Genomic DNA, 16,047 nt, shown 5'->3' with positions numbered 1-16,047 from the left:
CTGCCGAAGAAGATGAACACTTACTTTTTACATCATCGCCTCTTTAACCCCGCCCACAGATTTGCACGTGTCATTACTTTAGCAACAAAATAGAGATGCTTCTGAGGATTACAAGTTGTTTTGAAGTGCCAAGTTGTGGGAAACAGTCATTTCAGTGCCGTCCTTGTGATTCTAACATTAAGAAAGAGCGGATGAACTTTAATTTTAAAGGGTTAGTTCACCCAAAAATGAAAATTCTGTCAGTATTTACTCACCCTCATGTTGTTCCAAACCTCTATGTGTTTATTTGTTCTGCTATACACAAAGGAAGATATTTGAAAGAATGTTTTAATCAAACAGATCTCATTCCCCATTGACTACCATAGTAGGTATGGTAGTCAATAGGGAATATGATCTGTTTTATTAAAACATTATTCTAAATATCTTCCTTTGTGTTCAGCAGAACAAATAAACACATAGAGGTTTGGCACAACATGAGGGTGAGTAAATACTGACAGAATTTTCATTTTTGGGTGAACTAACCCTTTAACAAATTTCTAGTCAGATCGCGTCAGTAAGACACTGCCTGTCCATTTGTTTGCTTCATTAAGTTTAATAATAAATTCAAAATAATACATTTAACATTTAGTAAAGTCTCTCATTCTGGAATATATTTGACTTCAACCAAATATAGCAGCACAGACTACAACCAAAGAGATAGAGAGTGAAAAAGAAAAGGTTTATTTCTAATATTAGAAAGCGAGTGTAAGTAAGTAGTCTAGGGGGTTGTTGGAGAGTGGGTTGTTTTTTTAAGGATATTGTAGATATTAACAAGTGGTACTGTGTTATTTTTGTTCAGCATGACCAAAGAAGCGACCTGCTAGCGATCGGCTAGTAGCGACCCACTGTTTTAGTCCTGACCTACTCTTGTAAGGCAGCCAAGTGTGTTCAGGGAAGAGAGTGTGAGAGCGTGACAATGGGGGTAGAGTTCGCATGATAGAGTATCAACCATCACTGCTTGTGCTGTCTCTCTGTCAGCTCAAATAGTGGCAGACGTGTCTCTGACTGCATGATAACTACAGAGTTATCTGTGTTCCCAAATCTCTTTCTGCTTGGCCTTGTCGGTGCAATCCGAGCGCCACACGTTGTTCTGTCTTGACCTGTAAGCGGTTGAATCTCTGAGATCTTACCTTGATGTAACCACGCAACCCAATTTGTTAGATGATTCACAAAAAGTGGTAATCTCTCAGCAGCAAAATTGTAAGAAAGCCAGATCGTAAAAAGAAAGAGTATGAATAGAGAAAACTTTCTGGCGAGTTGTTTTAATGTTGAAATCCGTGCTTGGAAAATCTAACCTCATTTGCTTTTGGTTCACTCGTCTAATGTTGTTGTTCGCCGTCGTGCCAAGCTTTCTGCTCTCTTCCCTGTGTGGTGGGCCGGGGGAAGAATGAGAGGATGGAGATCAGGATGCAGGTTTATGGTCGTCTTCCCTCTCTGTTTATTGATTCATTGCGACGTTTATTTTATTAGTTCTGTTCTGACTGTGAGGAGTGTCAGCTGGTTAAGGTCAAGCTCTTGTTCAAGGTGAATGAGAAATTTAGAGATTTTGGCTGTGTCGTTTTAATTTGTCTGAGAATGATCAAGATGAAGAGAGAGAAACGAGTTCAGTATGATTCATTTTAGTGGATTTGTTCGGACAGTACATGTTAATCAACACGTTCAAAATGATTCATTTGAGTTACGAGTTGAGAAATTTTACTGCTGTTTTCACTGCTATTTAAATTGTTTTCTTGTTTCATTAATAATGAAATCAATATGTGAAATCTGTTATATTTGAACAATTTTTGCCCCTTTAACCTCTAAACAGATGCTATGTTAGCTACTTTTTTGTATGAACTTTTATTGCAACTACTGTTACAAAAGGGTAGCTTGACTAGTTTGAAACTTTAGCTTCCCAAGCTACTCTCGTAATTCAAAGTTAGTTTCAGCACTGGGAGTAAGAGTATCCTCTATATATCCAGAACTAAGAGTGAACTCCTTACACAGAAAATCATTTGATCGTGTTATGACATGTCTGGAACAGCTGTGGTAATGCAAGGAGAGACATAATTACATCCCAGCTGTTTTTCCCTCTAACATGTCCAACTCTGAGGTAAAGGAGAGGCAAATGTTCCTGGATTTTTATAGGAAATTGTTGAAGTTTGTTCAGAGTGACACCTTTATTTTGTTTAACGTGTGTTTATTGACAGAAAAAGTAGGTTTTGCCTGTGCTTTTCAGTCAGAAGTGTCATTCTGTGGAAGCTTTCTGGAAACTGTCAGAAAAGTGTAAGATTTAGGCTGAAGTTCAGAAGAAATGTTCCAACTGTCTGAAAGTTGTAATGGAGAAATTAGATGTTGGGGCAGAAAGTCTTTGTATGTTTAGGAAGGAAAGGGAACATAGACAGGATTAAGCATATTGTTGCCTGTTATTATTTGTTAATATTAAATATTGAAATATATTATTCTGTTTAAAAACAACATTTGTTTGTCATTACAACTTACACTATCTCTTAAAGCCCCTGTTTTCTCTCTCTCTCTCTCTGTGTGTGTGTGTGTGTGTGTGTGTGTGTGTGTGTGTGTGTGTTTTGATGATTCACCTCTTTTGTGATGGTCTGGACCCTCCATCCCAGAGCCAGACTCTCTTTGGGTGGCTGAAGAGGATCATCATAGACATTATGTCCTCAGAGTATGAAAGGGTGCAATTGGGGATGGCATCAAATATGAACACAATATTTTTTTTTTTTTCCATATTGATCAATATAGATATTCTGTATACAGAATATGTTGATAATGCTACCAGATTTTTATTTTATTATTCAGATGATCATCTTGTGCTTTTACTCGCAAATATGCGTTCTGTGTGAACCGGCCCCTAATCTGCACTTCATCGCTTTTAAGAAACCCAAGCCATTTCCATGTAATTTACATTAAGAGTTTTCTCGGCTTTGGAGGTGAAGTGTGTACGTACTGGCAAGTTGAATTGCAATATTGTGCTAATTTGTGCTCAAATGCAAACTGTAAAAAAAAAAAAAAAAAAAAAAAAAAAACGTTTTCAAATTTCATGAGACAAAGTACAAATGCTGAGTAAATCGTGTGAATGTGATATTGAATCTGTGTAATGGATCTGATCCACTCGACTGGTCCTTTTAGATAAAATTCCTCTAGGGGTTGTCCAAGTCATGTAGCACTAGCAGCATGTGTAGCATTGGTTATCCTGTTGTAGATGCCTAAATGTAATGATGAGAGTTCAACTTTCAGTCAAACAATAGGTAAACAAACCTAATTTACTCTTAAACTTAAAGGCGCAGTAGGACATCTGGGAAAATGCTAACTTTAGCCTGATCGCACTAAAAGCATACATCCCACCCTCGCTGCCATAAATAGATTTACGATTTTTAGAGAAAACTAGTACAGTTAGTAAGAGTACTACAATACCAAACATAAACAAATTCTTAAAAATGGAATTAGATGCAATTAGGAGACTTTCAACCAGTGTAACAAAAAATGTTTCTGCAGAGAATCACCTACAGCGAGTGTGATGGCTGCACAATGAAAAGGTTCTTTAATCCTCAATCACACCAAGTGAGTTACCTGTGTAGGCAGCATTTTAGGGTACAATTGGTATATTCCCAACTTCCCAATGGAAATGTTGAGTACATTTTAAAGCATGCCTTTTGTAGATGCATCAATCCTAGAATGCATGGCAACAACAACAAAGCCTTAAAGGGATAGTGCACTGTTGTCATATGTGGCTCAAGGATACCATGTCAGCATTGAAACATTTCCACTATTGCGTGCTTCTTGATACTCGGCGTTTGTTTGTTCTGAATCAGATCGCTCTGACCCTCCAGTGGCGCCAACCGTGGTGTGCAGAAACTAATCAGCTCCTCTGCGATTAAACGCAGACATACACACACCATTGTGTGCATAAATGTCATAAGACTGCTACTGCGGTGTGAAAGTAGAGATGGCTCATGGATTTGTGGGATAGAATTTCAAAGCAGGTCTGATGGAGTTATGATGGGTCTTCAGCACTCCTGCCTAAGGCATTCCCTCTTATGGAATAGCTTGTGTTTTGCTTTTTATTTTCATTGCTATATTCATCTTTTTTTTGTGCATAAGGGTGCTTTTAATTCTGTCCGACTCCGATACCAATAAGCTGATCATTATTTTTATTTTGTCTATATAAGTTAAAGAAAACACTGAAAATTATTAGTCAAATTACTAGTATTATTAAATTATTACTGTTATCTTTTTTATATTTTAAGTTTTATTTTGTTATTTAATTTGTTATTTTATGTACTTTTTACATTTTTTTAAATTTCTTTCTAACATTTTGCTTAACTTTTGATCGGTTTTTATTTCAATAATTTTAGTGCTTCAACTTATTTCATTTCAGTTAGTTAGTTGCAGTTAGTTTTTCTTCTGATATTTATATATTGTTTTATTTCAGCTTTATTTCAATTTCTGAAAATTATATTTAATAGTTTTAGTTTACAAAAACAACACTGGTTTGATGACAAAGGTAATCTAAAAATGAGCATGCATGCACCATTAATTATTTAATAATGACTGATACAGCTAAATAAAAAAAAGCCAATGCCAAAGAACTAGTGGCAATGAAAGTTGACTGTTTTCGACTGCGTTTCGGCCAAAAAGCTATGCTGAACACACCAAAAGGGCTATAGGCGACTGTCAACTAGCACATGCGTTCTGCGCCTGCGAGCAAGTAAACATTTCTCTAAATCAGCAGGATTATTTTTGTCAATAAAAAAGGGAGACCGAAACTAGGACTGCAGATAAAGCTACCAACCATAAACAAAGCAACGCTTGCTTAACATTTTTAATATAAATCATGCTGATCACTTTCTTTATTCCACAATCCAGTCGGCTCATGTTATTATGAAAATATTCATGCATTCGAATGCTCAGGTATGATGATGTCTGTATCATCTTGCTCTCTTTGCTCGCTTTGATCACTTTTGATTTTATTCTAGTTCACTGACTCGTTCGCTAAGCTTAACAGCCAATCAGAGTTCTCTCTCTCACCGATGGTCCTATGCCAATTCAACATGCTGAATCGGCCCAAAAAACCCAGGCGTTGTCCGTCTGGAGCCAGCGGTAGTGAACAACACATTGAAAAACCTATGCCAACTGATGCTCAAATATGTCCCGACTTTGCCCGACGGCCGACCGTCTGCATTTTGTGTCCCGGCCTTAATGGACGTTCTTTATGTCAATGACAAATGTACATTATCTGCAGATCTCTCTGTGCATAGTTTAAATGTGGAGATATTTAAAAGGTACCTATACTGTAGCTGACTAAATCTGAGAGATGCGGAATAATGCCTCACACACACACACAGCCATCCCATGTCTTCCAGCAGATCCCTGGGCACTGAGATCACAGTGCATTTCTGGGAAAGGCCAACGGCCTGCAGAGAGATCGATATGGATGAGGTATCTTCTCGTGATTTCTCTCCCACCCAGAGGGAAAAATAGGATGTGATCGCTATTGTTTATGAGTCTTTACATTTATGGCATTTAAATTGAAATTTAAACTGAAGCATTCTGCTGATGCACATTAGAAACTCTTCCCGTCTGTACATTCTGGCTACTTTCTTCTAGTCTGTAACATCACATCAAAACTCCGGATACGGTTCTATTTTTGTATTGGAGGAAATGGCTGCAACCAATATTGTTCCTGCTTTGTGTTGTTTCTCCACCAGATCCATTTTAACACTGGTCATTCCTGTTGCTGTGTTTTCCTGCTATGATCTAATGTTTAAGCGTATTGTCTCCTGTGTATCCTTATTGACTGCTGCTATTTTCATCATTGGCCACACTAACGCAAACCACGCCCCGGTTTTGCTAACTCTGAGGGAAGGTGTGACTGTTTTTCTGTCCATGTGGCCCAGTTTAGGACACTCTGGGTAGAAAAGTCTGACATGTGGTCATGGGAGTTGGGCCACTCAAAGCATAATTCTCCCATAAAAGACGAGCACACAGAGAGGCTTTTGTGTGAGATTTGTTCGAGGTCGTGGGTGGTGGTTGAGTCATATTTTTGTGTGTATGTTCATCAATGTCACTGGCCAGAGAAATTGCAGAGTCTAGATCTAGAAACACGTTATTTCCTTTTTACTTTGTGTGCGTCTCATATAAGCATAAAGCCTTTTCACACCTTTTATAAGAGTCAGCAATATTGTGAAATATTATTACAATTTCAAATAACTATTTTCTTTTTGAATATATTTAAAATTGTAATTTATTCCTGTGATGGCAAAGCTGAATTTTCAGCGTCATTACTCTATTCTTCAGTGTCGTATGATCCTTCAGAAATCATTCTGATATGCTGAAACATTTCTTAATATTATCGATACTGAAATACTGCTGCTTAACATTTTTTTGGAAGCCATATTTGCTGAATTAAAGTATTAATTTCTTTCAATAAAAAATATAAACACAAATTGTCTGACCTAGTTTGCGGTCAGTACAATTTTAAGTTGAGTTTGGGGTTTCCAAAAATAAGTATGAGTAATTGCCTTTGCAAATAGCGCTAATGAGTTATTCTGCCCTCTGTCTTGTCATAGTGACCTATCTAAGAATGTGCTTAAATTTAAATATATATATATATATATATTTTATGACAGAATTCCCTAAAAGTGGATCGCTTGAAGCACTTAAAATACAGTTTACATTTTGTCTCATGGAAAGTTTTTGGGATTGCATACAATCCTCTGTTTTAAAACATTGTTTGCTGAAATGCCATAGATTTAACTTTGAAAAGCAGTGGATTGCCTACTACTCTCTTGTGAACTGCTTGAGTTCTAATTACCACCTCTAGCTATGATGCTTAAGAGTGTTTTCTTGAATGGGTGATGGTAATTCTTCTCTGAGGCTTCAGAGAGAGAGAGAGAGAGAGAGAGAGAGAGAGAGAGAGAGTGCAGTGGCTTTCATCGTTTAAACACCCATCAAAGCCATAGTATGGCCTCTGGTCCATTCCTTCTACGAGTCCTATTGACCTAATTATGACTCTCGGGTCTCTGCTACATCCCTCCACGCCACCAGCAGCTCACAGGCTCTACCAGGTTAATTATTTCAATTCCAAGCGTAGGCCTGGAGGATGAAGAGACAGGTGACACACTAAAGCTCCTGGCACTGCAGTCAGAGGCTGTCAGTAGCTCTCTCCGCTCCTCTTTTAATCTGTGTCTGTCCGGAGGGGGGAGCGGGGCTTCCTCTTTACAGCTCTGACTTTGAAATGAAAGCTGTAGGGCTAGACACGTGCATGCAGATACACACAAACATTAATACAACAAATACACACAGCTGCCTGTCTGCTGAAAGAAAACAGGGAAACATGACCTGGTATAAGCTGCTGTAACTGTTTATGAAACATCAGTCTGTAGATTGTTGTCGTCGTGTTTTTTTTTACTCATGAATAATCAGCAACCTGGATTTAGTGAGAATTTTTCATTTGTGTACAAATTCATAAGAATTTGCCAAAACCTAAAATTATTTTGAATTGCCGTGAGGTGTGTTGGGTATTAAACGAATACTACCTTTATTTTAAAAATGATACACATTTGGATGAGATGAAGACTCTGTCATAGCAGTAGCCTAATTCAAGCTGTGTTATTTATTTTACATGGATAGATCACATCATGGCAGCATACTTAAGCCAGAAAGTTGAAGATGGTTTTCATGGTTAAAATCGAGTAATCGGAATCTGCGCAATTAGAAATTTTGTATGAGAGGGAAATATTTCCACTCACCAATTTGCTATGTTGACCAACAGAAAAAAAAAGCTTCTTGGTTTGAAAGTGACTTTTGTTCAAACTGTGCCTATCAAAATAACATCACTACTTTTAGTTGTTTAATCATTTTATTTGTAGCATTTTGCGCAATATGTATTTTACAATAAAATAGAGCTGCACGATTAATTGTTAAAAGAGTGCAATCTCGATTTAAACAACCACGCGGACTCATTCCTAAATAACAACGATTCATACGATCATTCACAGCAAACGTTCAGATGTCCATTTGCGCTGTCACTGATCCAGAGAGAGCAGTTGTCATGTATGAAACAGCCTTTTATGAAACAGTATTTTCAACCACACAGTATTGTTATTTCTGTGTTACAAATATTCATCACTGAAGAACTTAAGTTTATTGTTCGTATATAGGCTAAATGCTGATGTCTACGGTAGTGATCAAAATAGTAAATCAACTTTTGATGTAACAGCACTTCAAATAGCGATTTGTCAAATAGCGATACACTTGTTGCCACCACCATTCATTCAAGCCGATTTTAAATCGTTTATTTAGATTCATTATACATTTTGAATGGAATGCAGCAATTATTTTATTGTCATTGCGTTATTTTGTTAGTTGTTAAGAAGCGTGGGAGAATTGTGATCTCTGTTTAAAAAAAAAACATAATTCTCAATTTATCCAGAAGCGCTGGAAAAAAATAGCTATTTATTTAATATTTTTACATTTATTTATGTTTTATATGAAAAGCATGAGTTTTAGGGATGCACCGATATGAACATTTCGGTCGATACCGATAACCAATAATTCTTTATATTTGAAAGCCGGTAACCGATATATTGGCCGATAAATCTAAATCCAAAATTGTATAAATTTTTTTAATGAAAAAATTAGCAAAAGTATCACCATTAAAAGCCATGTCCCAAGCACACTATTATAATGTTCTCATTATAATTTTATGTAACCTATTTAACAGACTTGCACTGCGCATGTTGTACTTAACTGTGTTTTTCTCTTTTTGAAGTGATTCCAATCATATTTCAAGCAATTCTAAACCATCATGGTGAACAGTGCTCATCTGAAGCATCTCAGCTGAAGGAAATAATCCATAATTTATCGGCTTTAATCTATCTGCCAAATTTTCTTATCAGGCCAACATATCGAGAACATTAAAAAATGAACATTAGTATAGGCCGATATCGTGTCCGATATATCGCTTGTCTTTCTCTTTTTCAGAATGAAACCAGCCTATGGCACGGCATCCTTTCACTAGTGCAGTCGCGTGTAAATGCTGGCGAGGCAGGATTAGGTCAGTGTGTATTCACTGCTTGTGTTGATGCTGTATGACAGCTCTATTGCTCTTCTCTGATGTCCTGCGGCACAACCCTGCATCCCTGTGCCAGTCAGACCAGCAACCTGCAACCGTGCTCTGCAGCTCGTGTCCTCCTAGCATCATATCTCCCTCTTGCTCAGCTGTTAATCATTAGAAAAGGGAAGTGTATCAGTTTTCATCTGCATGGACAGAAGGATGCAGGCCACTGGTGGAGGAGGTCACAGTGATAATAATCACTCTTTTGTTTCCCTTGCCATCAGTATGAACGAGATGTAACAAGCTCATAACATTAGGCTTTATGTGGCTTCCTGCTGCTGAGAGCGGATCCTTGAATTTGAATTGCAAATGGATGTGTTTTTCTTCACTGGGTGCGCACAACGTGTGTTTGTGAATTGGTGAGTGGTTTAGATTGGCTTAACTGAAGATTTGGTTTGTTTATATGGCATAATTCATTATGTTTTGGATGGAAGATGAATGTATAAATACTCGGGGAAGTTAACAGAGGCAGCTAGTCATTTTTTTTTTTTTTTTAGTTCAACCAGAACAGTTGTCTAGTGAACAGCTGTGTAGACATGAAAAAGGGTGTGTGTGAGTCCATCAAAGCATTTCATCCCCATTCTCTATGTATAAATAGGCTAACCCATTGACCCACACACACTACTACAGTTGACTGTTTATTTATAGTGGAGTGGTGTTGATTTGACTCAACTTCATTTCTAGAGTATGTAAGGCACTAAAGCTTAATCTAATGGTAACAATGACCTTTTATGGTCACCATGGTCTCTTGCACCATTTAATATGTTATTATTTTTTAATAATATTTAGCCATTGGTATACCTTATATGAGTTATACAGGATTTTTAACATATCTGAGATGTTGTAAACAGCCCTACTTACAGTAATTGGGTTGTTGGCATGAAATGCCAAGCAATGACAGCAGTGTCTGGCAGTGTGACATGCTATACTTCCTATATAACTTACATGTTCCTCCATATTTTAAGTGTCGAATGACGACAGTCAGTATAATATCATTGAATGCGTGCCACTCTGTTGACTCTTAAAAAACCACACACAGCGATAGTGATGGTGATCCACATGACCCCAATGGATGAATCAATGTCTTCTGAAGCTTCACAATACTATTACGTTAAGTGATACAATGTCCCTCTCATGATCACACACATGACAGTAGTAAGCATTGATTTATATTTAAAGTTAAAAACATTGGATTTTTTTCTTAAACGCATATCAATTTGCTTCAGACATTGGTTCATCCACCGGGTCGTATGGATTAACTTCACAGCGTCAACAGAGCGGCACCCATTCATAACATATGAACTCACAGAGTTAAATATTTTCCTAAAAATCTTCCTAAAAGTCGTATATATCATGGATGGCATGAGGGGGATTAAACAATGAGAGAATTTACATTTTTGGGTTAACTATCCCTTTTTTTGGGAGACTACAGTAACTATTTGTTCTATTAAAACCATTACTTTTAGAAACCATTTGTCATCTTAAATATAATCTTTCCCTTATACATACAGCAAAATACATAGGTTTTAACTTAAATCCTGACGATGAAAAGAGTTAATGACGTGTTATGTGTTTTTCTGCTTTAAATTAGAAACCATCTCCACGTCAACATCATCTTGTGATCTCATAGACTTTAAAGGGATCAATCAGTTGATTTCAATTTGCTTGAAATGCTATTCTATTAGAGCTTTTATCTTATGGTACTACAAATACTGTGCTTGCATTATATGTGCATTATGCATTAATTGAATCTTGGGGTTGGAATATTGTAGCATTTTGAGCAGCTCAGGTTCTGTCATGACCACAAGCGCCATGTTGTAATAAACAACCTTTTTGCCAGTCTGTTGTGGTCATATTAGATTGCTTGGCTGCATTTATCCTTCCCTTTGACTTTTCAATGCCAGGACTTCATTGTCACTTCAGGTACAGCAGCTGCATAATGTGTTCTTAATCTGCAGATCTGATGGTTAATGTGGACTGGTTTGTAGTGAATAATGGGCCAGGGCAACTTTATAATTAATTAAGAATACTAATTAATTAATCTTTTCTGTTTCGCAGATTGATTAAGGACCTTTTCCCTTCAGAAAACAGCTTGGCACTGCCACAGAACCAAAGGTAAGCTTATAGCACTAAAAGCAGCTGGATGATTGAATGATTTTGTTTGTTTGCCAAAATTCCTATATATTTTATAAATGTGTGTAATGTTTTGCTGTTATAATCTATCTCGAGTGATGGACTGCTGTATGTAAGGATGCATGATTATCATGTGGTTATCAGCATATATTAGAGATTTATTTCCAATCTTATACTGTGTATATTATTCAACCCCCAATACAAATCAGGTTTATTGAAAACATTTACAGACTTTCAGCTGTTTGCTATAAACAAATCAAACAAAAGTAATTGAAAAAGTGGTTTCTTTTTGCCAATAAACCTGATTTGCAATGGGGGTTATATCATGCATAACATTGTTTTTGGCTGCCAAGTCTCAAATGAATTTCCATTTTTCATTATTTTTTTCCATGTTTCATCCTTTTTTTATACTGCCTAAATTCAATGCATTTTAAACTGTTTTAGTTTTAGTGTCATATTTTTTTTAGACAAAAAAAAATAAAATAAAAATATATATATATATATATATATATATATATATATTAAATATCGGCTATCATCTCATCATAACTTTAATATTGGTGCATGCCTAACTATGCATAATAATAGCATAGTTTGATTTCCTGGAAAATCCTAAACTATTACAATTTAATTTGATGACAGTAGTTGTTTAGAAATCACACACTTGATCTTTAACTTCAATTTTCTTTTTGAATCAGAAGTACAATTATTATCTTCCATTCCGAGAAAAGTTGTGTCATGTTGTAAAATCAAGAATCTGTGGTTGGTTAATTCTCTTGAACCTTTATTTAAATGACAAAATTACAAAGAAAAGATGTCCAATATATTCACTGACCAACTTAATTTGTGTTTTATACAAAAAATTTCGATTTTGATGACTGAATAACACCCCTGAAATAGACAATCCAAATCACAGATTTTTTATTTTATTGCATTTTACAAAATGTCCCAACTTTTCTGGAAAAAGGGTTGTATCAACGAACTCGACCAAGTTATGATCTTTCTCATCCCACGTGTGTGACTGGCTTTTTCTTTAAACATTCTTTGTACTTTTCAATAACACTCTGAATATTTCCATAGACATGCGATGCGTGTTTTGAAAGGAACATAACGTCTGTGGACAGACGCAAACCTTAAAACCTCCCAGAAGTTAGCGAAATCTCAAATAACTCTGCTTTAAGCTTTGGATCCTCCTGTGTGCTTGCCACAGAGTCTGTCTACGTTGGTAATTCCATTTGAAAAGTGAAAGCATGTGCGGATGTATGAAAACAGTAGACTCAGTCCCTTCCTCTGGGACTCTGATGGTCCTGAATTACATCCCTGTGTGTCGTCTGCCCTGTTATCAGGTCTGAGACCTGCCGCCTGCCGTACATTCCACACACTATCATTAACCCCTCGGACCCCGCCTGGAGGAAACCTCAGTGCTTCTTTCCTCCATCCACCCTCTCACTTGGTTCCTCTTTATGTCTGATCTCAGAGGGAGTCACAGAAGTGTGGTCATCTCCTCAGAGCGCCTGCTTTAGCTCAAGCCTAATGAGAGGGGACAGTGGGAGAGGACCCCACCACTGCACGAGCAAAGACTTTACAGTTTCATGTTTCCTAGAACAATAATTACACAAAGTGTCGTTTTCTGCATCAGTGAGGTGGAGGGAAAGAGTGTTGGAGTTTGGCTCTGTGTTAGGTGTCTGGACCAGTTGATGTATCGTGCCTAGTGGAAATTATGTAAAATGATCAGACTTAAACTGCACTTTTTCATAATGTGGAAAGATAATTTGATATTATTATTATTATTATTGTTATTATTTTTTTTTTGTGGAATTACATGACTCACTGGTAAAGGCTTTTAGAGGAGTACGAAATCAATGTCAGTAGCCTTGAAAGAAAAGCTGAGATGTTTTTAGTTCCTCAGATGCCGAAGAAGCAGCTTCCCACACAGCTTGTGCAAAGGTGTTGCATTTCTAATTGTTTAGGTTTAGATGGAAATGGAATCTGAAAGTATGTGCTGCTCCCGGGCAGCCGTACTTGTCCTACTGTGTGCTTTTTTTGGCGTCTGTTATAGCAGCCCTTGAGTTCAGCTGCTACGTAACTTCGACCCGACCCAGTCGCGTGGATTGCTCTATCTCTGGCACTAAATTTTGTTAACTTTACAGGGTTTCATTTATTACCATTATAACTACATTAGTCAACACGAACTAAAAAGAACAATATTATACAGCATTTATTAAAATTAGTTAATGTTGATCTCATCATATTTAAAACACATTTTAAATATCCAAATTGTATTTGTTAACATGAGTTAATGCTTTTTGACATGCTAACATGAAAAAGATATATATTTTTTAAGTAGCATTAACAAAGCTTGATAAATCCTGTACAAATGTATAGTTGTATATTGTATAGTTAATGCATTGACTAATGTTAACAAATGAAAAGTGTAAAGTGTTATCTGATTTTTTTTATGCAACACATCCATGAAAACTTTTAATTTTAAAAAAAGTTTTCATGGATAAATACAAAAATAAATTTTTGGTATGTTTTCACTTACCTCAAGGGCAGTATTTATATTGTTTTTACCTCTTGTTACACAGCCACAAAGCGCCCGCTCCCTCTGTTCACTTGGACGTGGCTGTGGTTACACGAGGTAAAAACTATATAAAAACTGTTCGTTTTCTCACACAAACCAATCGTTTCGTGTCTTAGGCCATCAATGTGTACTTGCATTTACCAGTCATTAAATCATGTTTAATTTGGACTTCTCTGTGCATGCTCTTTGAGGTGGTGACCATAGACCTCCATTAAATGACTGACAGACAAGAACGGTTTGACCTGAAAATATAAAAATTGAAACTACTGTGGAAACAAAGACACCTAAATCTTGGATTCCCTTGAGGTAAGCTAAAACATACCAACAATTTATTTCAAAAGTAAACTATCCCTTTAAAATGAACATTGTCAATTTGTTGAATTGAGATTCAGTTCATTGTAGAAAATATATTTTATCCAGTATTGGTACATAATTGAACCTTTTTGATTTTAAATTAAATTAAATTAAATTAAATTTGTGTGTTCATAAATTCAACCGTAATAAACCAACACATGTTCCCAAATTAGCTTCTCTCTACTGAGTGACCACTTAATTTAGGCTAAATCTGAAACTTTTTTTACCCTATATCATTACCATATAAAATAGATAAAAAGCTATTTAGTTTGACTTCCTGAAATGGATGAACATTTTCTAAAATTGAATTACCTCTTTTCACAAACTCATTGTTGAAAAAATATTTTTTTTTAGTACTCTAGTCATGGATAGGACCATTTATGGGGCACTAAGACCTGAAACAATGGAGGATCTCCAGGATCTCTAGGCTAAATGGTCAGTCTATCCAAATGTCTCATTTTCAAGGGCCAGTCAGTGTGTCTGCCTATTATGCATCTCTCTGGAGAGGGTGTGATATTTTTGATCTATTCATAACATGTAAAAACCATGATCTTTGTTTTTATTAGGAAGAATGGCCTTTGGCTGACTCAGGAGCTCTTTCAAATGTAGATCCTGAAGTGCTGTTGACCTTAGCTGACTTATTCTACTGAATTCTGTTCCACCTTGACCTTTCAGCACCACACAAACTGACTGCTATGATTGTACTGGATTCTTGGAGATAAGAAAAGAGCAAGTGGGTACAGGATGTGATGGAATGATGTCAGTACACCCACAGGAAAGCACGTAATGGAGGATTGTGGTGTGCTTTTATCTTCCAACTCAATGTCTCTCGCCTTCCTGTGCATTATATTATATTATATTATATTATATTATATTATATTATATTATATTATATTATATTATAATAGTTCTGACCAGCTCTGGGCCATTTTTTTGCATGAACTTAAAATTAGGCTCAGCGTTGCTGTCGATGAACTGGTCATTGTGATGTGTACATGGGCACTTCTGCCAGCTTGGCCCATGTTCAATGCCTGTGGGTTTACTTGAAAAGAGAATGGGCAACAGTATTGATTCATAGTGTGGCGCATTATGTCTCTGTGGATGAGCACAAACCCCCCTGCTGTGTGTAAATGGAGTCTCAGCTGGACTGTCCTGCACCAGAATTGTCATTTTATTCACTGTCCACTGCGGAAACCCCTCTTCTTACTCATTAAATTTAATGGTAGCATCAGCTAGACTGTCTCTGTACCGTCACTGAATTAGGGCCCCTCGTATCTCTAAATGCCCTGAGGCAGACAGTGTTGCCCCCTTTTATCTCAGCTAGAGTTTATGCCTTAGCCGTATCCCAGAGGTTAAATATATGGCATTGACATCAATGAGGCTTAGCTATGGTTTTTTGGTATGGCACCTGCTTCACTTTGTGTTGGACAATTTGTGACTTTAAAGCTAGTGAACCTAAAGAGTGACTTCCTGTGTTTCAGTTTGGTAAGATTTTAAAGCACTTGTTTGTATTTCGAGTGCATTATCAGGTGTGACCCTGTTACTGTGCAGCTGGGATTGGAAAACTGGAGCATCTGTGCTGGTTGTGACGTCTGGGGAATCACCAGCATGTGTCGTTGGTAGACGCCACACCCTTTTGGGTCTTGAAAAGTATAAAGGGGCTTCTAGACATGAGTGTAGGCCTATGAGGCTGCATGTCTTGCATAAGAGAGTTCCACTTAATATTTCAATTTGCATCCTTTCTAAAGATATTGCTTGGTGCTTTTGGCTGTGATTTTAGCAATGAGTTGAACTGATCTGAGCTTGGAGGTGCATCTAA

At 36.8% G+C, this 16,047-nt stretch overlaps 1 protein-coding gene across 2 annotated transcripts in view; it reads left to right on the top strand.

Moving 5' to 3' along the window:
- raph1a (Ras association (RalGDS/AF-6) and pleckstrin homology domains 1a) overlaps nucleotides 1-16,047 on the top strand; it is a 65,300-nt gene that overhangs the window by 7,699 nt on the left and 41,554 nt on the right. For both annotated transcript variants that reach the window (XM_039683261.2, XM_039683260.2), the window contains exon 2: nucleotides 11,216-11,272. The gene's annotated coding sequence lies outside the window, so the exon portion shown is untranslated. The remainder of the gene's footprint in view (nucleotides 1-11,215; nucleotides 11,273-16,047) is intronic.

Source organism: Pimephales promelas, chromosome 7, assembly GCF_988280905.1.
Source record: "Pimephales promelas chromosome 7, fPimPro1.hap1.1, whole genome shotgun sequence".
NCBI lineage: Eukaryota > Metazoa > Chordata > Actinopteri > Cypriniformes > Leuciscidae > Pimephales > Pimephales promelas.
This window is presented reverse-complemented; position numbering and strand designations above follow the sequence as displayed.